The sequence below is a fragment of the Populus euphratica genome, unplaced genomic scaffold, assembly GCF_000495115.2.
Source record: "Populus euphratica unplaced genomic scaffold, PopEup_1.0 scaffold323.1, whole genome shotgun sequence".
NCBI lineage: Eukaryota > Viridiplantae > Streptophyta > Magnoliopsida > Malpighiales > Salicaceae > Populus > Populus euphratica.
The window spans coordinates 234033-240768 of NW_011500128.1; the positions used below are offsets into that span (position 1 = coordinate 234033).

General features: G+C 28.9%; 1 long non-coding RNA gene across 1 annotated transcript; it reads left to right on the plus strand.

Annotated features, from left to right (window-relative positions):
- Window positions 1–3000: 3000 nt before the first annotated feature.
- Window positions 3001–5845, plus strand: LOC105110327 (uncharacterized). The gene is made up of 3 exons (XR_839450.1): window positions 3001–3098; window positions 3285–3500; window positions 5793–5845. It is a non-coding gene; the product is annotated as an uncharacterized LOC105110327 (long non-coding RNA).
- The last annotated feature ends 891 nt before the right edge of the window (window positions 5846–6736 follow it).

Genomic DNA, 6736 nt, shown 5'->3' on the forward strand with positions numbered 1-6736 from the left:
TTTATTGTCTTCGGTTTTTTGTTGCTCATCTTTCTTGGCTCACAGCGTTTTCGATGCCTGATTTTGTGTTTGCCTTTTTCAAAAACAGTATAAATTTTCTAACTATGATTTTGAGAAAGACTTGTAGCAGTATTAAAAACTTGTTAGATAAGTGCGTGTCTGGCTTTCAGTTTTAATTTTTTTTTAATTTTTTAATATTTTTAGATTGTTTTTTATATCAGATATAAATTTTAAAAAATAAAAAAAATATTATTTTGATATATTTTTAAAAAATAATTATTTGAAAAAAGTAATTGTAATTATATTTTTAAATATGTTTTAAGTATTCTTTTACTAAAAAAATATTTAAAATAATATATATATATATTTAAAAATATTATTTTTAATATTAACATATTAAAATAATCTAAAAATATACAAAAAAGTTTTTATGTTTTTGTTAGATTCTACTTTTTAAAGTGTTATTTTTTAAAAAAATAATATTAAAATAATTTTCTTTTAAAAATAATTATTTTTATATTAACATATTAAAATTATTTAGAAACACAATATCTAATTTGATTTTTTTTAAGTGTGGTCCAAATACAATTTCAAATACTCTTGAATAATAACAATATTACTTAAAAAATAAACATCATAGGTGTTTTATTGTTAATTTATAGTAAAATATATCTTGAACTACATTAAAATTATATTTATTTCATTTGATCCAAATAAATTAAGCCTTTTGGAAGCGTTGTTGATGGTTTTATTTAGTTATTTTTTATCATAATAAAAATATATATATATTTTTTTAAAATTAATAAAATATAGAATTGTTGATAAATATTTTTTTAACAATAAAAATACTCATTTACTCTGTTTGACTAGAGTGTTTTGGGGTTTTCAAATTTTAATATACATTACAAGTATATTTTTAACTTTAAAAGATAACGTAAATTTAATATTTGAAGATATTTTTGTATTTTTATATAGGTATCTTGTACAATTGTTATAGTGGGGGTGGAGTTTAATATTTTTACTTTTGTTTCTTAAAGCTTTTAATGTTTAAAGCTGTTGGAGGATACTTGATAAATCTTAACATGTGTGTAGCGTCCGTGTCATTCAGGCGGTGCATATGACACCACCCAATATATATAATCGACTTTTTATTATCTTTCTAGTTATGCCATCATATCATCTTTCATTTAAAATGTCACGTAATGTCACGTGACAATCAATGATAATTAAATTATCTCTGTGATTGTTTGATTTTTTTTTCTCTCTCTATAGAGCGGTAATCTACATCATTGTTCTCTATACTTTTTATTTTTTAATATCAATCTTCATTTTATTAATTTTAAATTTCATTTCCTTTTCATTTATAGAATATTTTAATCTTTTCAATTTATTCATTCTATTGCAATTTCTAATATGTTTTGTTTTTTATTTTATTTTGTTTATTTTCCATTTATAGAATGTTTTAATCTTTTCAATGTATTCATTCAATTTCAATTTCTAATATGTTCGGTTTTTTATTTCAAGCCTCATTTTTTAAAATTTTTAATTTGAGATTGGTATTTTTGTTTAAGTTTTTTTTTTAATTTCATCATTCAATAATTTTTTTTTTTATTATTTGGTGAGGTTTAAAATATAATTTTATATTATTCACTGATACATTTTTCAAATGAAAACTTTTTGAGTTTGAAACTTGCACAAACGTATATTACCTTATACTTAATTTTACATTATTTTGTGCTGAATTTTTATTAAATAAATAAAAATGATAAGATTTGAACTTGTGACTACTTGGTCATCATAACTGTGATACCATGTTAAAGAACCATCTCAATCCAATAACTTAAACTATTAGGTGAGATACTCAGATATGATTTTATATTATTTTTTAATAATGATTATTTTCAAGTTTTCTTTTATGAATTCATTATAATCTCATGTTTTAGATCATGATTTTTGCATATCTTTTATGAATCTAAGTTTTTTTTAGTTGTTGAGTTTCTATTTTATTTTTTAAGGTATTATTCTAATTCATCTATAAATTTTTTATAATTATGAAGTTTATTTTTTATAATATTTTTTTTGTTTTAAAATTATATTGCTAATATTTTTGGCTTTACATAATATTTTTTATAACATAAGTTTATTTAGTTAGTTACATCTATATTTATATTTTAAATTTGTAGAGTGTCAATTTATTTATTTTTTATTTAAATAAATAATTTTGATAAAGATAATCAGATGTATATCTCATTTTATATTATGAAATATTTTTATTTATATATATATATATTTGATTTATACTTTGAATTTTTTATGTAAAAAAAATATATCAAAATAATTTATATATTTGATATTTTTAAAACTATATGTGTTTTTTCTTTTAAAATTATAACCCGCAGAAAGCGCCGGTAAAATTGCTAGTCTGGAACTAAAATCAAACGGATCAACATCACAGCACTGAAATCAAATGGCTGTATTGCTGCTATTTATTATAAGATATTTTCTGACTTCTGTTATAATGAATGGCAAAATGAGCTGTGCAACGCAATGTGGGTCTCTCAAGAGGTAGTTATTCTGTACTTTTCCAGTAAAAACTTTGTCGAGAATGCTCTGATGGAGGAAGAATGGAGTAGGGGACAAGGATTAAAAACATATTTAATTCTGTACTTTTTTATAATTATATATAGTTATCTCACGTCAATAAATTAAAAACATATATAAACTATAAAAAAATATATTTAATTATTTTATATTAAAAAATTAAGAAATAATCCATTTGACGTAAACTCTATATATAGTTATTATATATCAAAAAATAAATAAATAATTCATGTAAATATAACCTATAAAACAATGTGTAAATCTAACTATTTATAAATTCATTTTATATATTTTTTTAAATTTATTAAAAAAATAAAATAACATGTGAAAAAAAATCAAGTCTACTAATTATAAACCTGGATTGATTTTTATGATTTGAAAACCAGTCAAGATCTTCGATCATCTGAAATCTAAATTAACCAGACAGTTCAGACTGAGTTTCATAATAATGGTTGAAACACCGAATGATGTTTTCAAGGCTGGCTTCAAAATTAAAGGTCAGTCGTGCATCCTTCCAAGTATTTTTTTTTTGTGTTTTTAGTATGATATCCAGAATATTTAAAGTATACCTCAACTAATCTTCCGGTTACTGAAATTAACCATCGGCCAGAATTCTTTTCAGGGTCCATTAGCTGCCTTCCTGCTTATTATGAAAATCTGATCTGTTTTCCTTGTATCTGAAGGGCAATGGAGACAAAACCTGTCGTGGAGACTCGAAACGGTTCAAGGCAATTCTTCAATTGTCTTTTAATAATGTCCATGGCCTGTTCCTTGGCACAGAAATCGGAAAGCAATGATGAAGGTCCTTCTGCTAGTGGATGGTTTCTTGGGCTGAACATTTTTTTTTTTCACTGTCGAGCAGGTTGTAAGACGCGGCTTCTACATGGTTGAGGATACAGGTAATTAGATCATCAAGTTAATTTTAAATAATATGGTTTCGATTAAAAAAAGTTAGCAGGTCACCCTATTAGAACACCGAACATGGCCAAATCAATGTAAAAATAGTTTATGTTTAAGATAGATTAGTGGCCTCGTCGTCAAGCTAGGATGTGTCGAGTTTAATAACTTCAAGAAAACTAATTCACAGACATGGTGTTGCCAAAGTGGATTTTCAAGAAAATTTGGAGAAGCAATAGCAGGCAAACGATGAAGAGGGAAAAAAAATTATCTTGAAAAGTAATTGGTCCTGCATTTCAAGATAAAACCTACCATTTTGGTTACAGTAAATTGTGCTGGATTTACCTCAAATTCTGCTACATTTTGAAATACACATCAGAATCTAGTCCCCAGGCCTAAAACTATGATCTTGAAAATGAATAGGGCTCGAACAAGAGTTCGGAGATATGTTTGATGTTTCCAAAGATGAACAGTCATATAACATTGGGAGAATGGGGAGGGCCTGGCTGTTTGAGGCAGCATGGTTATGTAGGCTGGTAGCCGGTCAGGGAAATAAGGCTGAATGAGCAAGAGATGGTGCAGCTAGAAAGGGATCAGCAGAAACAGTGAAACTGGAGAATTGCTGCCTTGAAAGGGGTTGCTCAACCATTGCTATGCAGCCACCAATTCAGGGATCTAAAGCCTAAAGATACAGCAATGACATGGGTCACAGTAAAGCAAATAGGTAGCTTATATTAGGGATTTGCAGAGAGAACCTTCAAGTTCAATGAAGGCAAAGGATCTGAAGTCTGAACAATCTAGGAAGGAAATACGAACGAATTTCTGATATCTAATGGTCTACTCTCAAAACAAGTCTTGACACATTCTGACAAATAAACCATGATTGATGAGTCCCAAGAAGTCAATGTTAAGGAGTAGCCATTAAATTTGATGAACATTCTTGCATGATTGATGATGTTAAGGTGAGAAAATCTTTTTGTTTTTGTTTTTCATCTGGGGTTAAGGTAGAATATTTATCTTTGCTGGAATCATGAATTTACTCTGGAGAGGGTCTGAAGATTGCAGCGGGTCATGCCGAGGGTCATGAGTTACAACTGCCTTTATCTGTCTGTGATGGATACAACAGACGCAGGATATAATATATGATGATGAAGATCCGATATTGAATTTTATTTGAGTTTATTTATTGAGTTTAATTTTGTTATTCTATATTATATTTAAGTGGGCTATTTTGGATTTTATTTAAATTTATTTGGTGGGCTTGATTTAGTTATTATTTGATATTTTATTTAGTGGATTATAAACTAAATTGTTCATTTTAGCTATAATTTTAGTGTTTATATGTTATTTTTCTAAATGTTTGATATTTTATTTTAATAAACTGATTAAAATTTGCAAAGTTATAAACTTTTACAACCTCGATCCCTTTTCTTCTTCGACTTTTATTGTGCAAAGACATTATTAGAATTGTCTTCGAAACTGTTGTCTATGATGTCTTTGGGTGTCTGTATTTTGGTTCACCGCTGTCTTTTCTGCATATAATGCATCGTCTTTAGGCATTTTCTAGGATTAGTTTGGTTTCTGAAGCTGCTTAGCTTTTTTTTCTAAGCAATGTTGTCATGTAGAAATAAGTCCGCAGACCTTAAAGATGATGACATATGGAAACAAACCTGATCTGGAACTGATAGGGGGCTTCTTCGAGTGTCATGTTCTGTACTCTAGAAGTTTGCCCCTTTTTAGTTTTTGTGTTTTCTTGCGTTGGATATTAATGTACTGATGGGTGTTCGAGGAGAACACTTGTGGCTTTAAGAATGCAATAGCTCCTTCACGCTATTTTGCACTAAGTTTTTCTCTCATTGTTTTTTCTTTTGTAGCTTGCTTTGTTTAGTTCTTTCTTCTTCTTTTGCTTTGTGCTAAGCGTGTAATGGACCCTTCATGTTATTTTGCTCTTTTACTTCTCTTTTTTGACATGCCTGTAGTGTTGGTTTGGTTATAATTAATGCCCTAGGCTATTGTTTCTGTCCAATCTTTTCTTTTTAGGCTCTCCTTTTTTTCTGGTTTAACCCCCCGTTTGATCATTTGCTTATGTTCTATCTTCAACTCCTCTGTTGCTCTAACTTTCGGACCCGTGGTTGCTGCTTTTTATGCTCCTCTTTCTGCTTTATTTGTTGTTCTTTCCACCCATTATTTTTTCTTTGTTTGTTCTTCCTTTTTATCCTTTTCTGCTTGATTTGATGTGTTTGCTTTTCAACATTTCTATTCTTATCGTGTTATTGTCTATGCTGTGCTTTCAGTGGGAGACAAAGTACAAAAAGTTACTGCAGGTTACGTTGCTTGGAGATGGGTTAGTTGCCTTCTCAACTCTTTACCCAGTTTTGTCAGTCCTTTGGGTTGCATTACAGCACTTCCAACATTTCCCATTCCTTTTCTTTTTAGGTTGACTGATCTTCTTCTTTCCTTTTTCTCTCCACGTTTTCCGGTACAATCACCAAGTGTCTCGGTTGGATCTGACCTGTGCTCGAGATTACTGCCAGAATAAAATGAACTTTCTTGATATGCAGGTAATCCTCATTTTGTTGTTGCGGCCCTTACGTTGTTTTACATTCCTCTGTTTGCTCTTTTTATTTCCCTTTTTACCGCGATGCTCATTGCTGGACTAGCCATCTTCGTGGACTTGCTGTGATGTTCATTTCGGGCATTTATTTTACATTTGTTGTGGCATTCATGACATGTTTTAGTTATCATCTATTTTTAATCATGTGCTTTCACCATGTCGATTAGATTTTCTTCCATACCTGTTGCTCATTTTTCATTTTCGCTCCTGTTGTTCTGTTTACTGTAGAGAATTTAATGACCCCATGATTATTGCACCTCCGATGGCAAGTAAGCTCAACAAGGCATATATTTTTCAGCTGTGGTTTGCGGCTTTCAGATCAACAACCAATCGCTGCGAGATTATTGTGCTAAATTACATTAACATTAACATCATACTGTTAACTTTTTTGGCAGATCACGTTGTTTTAAAGCTATTTGATTTTAACGACCTTGCAACCTTTAATATTTATATTTTAATACTGTCAATATTAGCATTTTTCTTTTTTACAAATGCAGAAAAATGAATTTTCCTCTCATAATTTCTTTGTTTTGATCATGTATTGTCCTTTCACCTATCTTTTCTTCCCCTTAACACCTTTACATTATGATTACATTTACGTTCTTATTAGATTAATTTACCAAC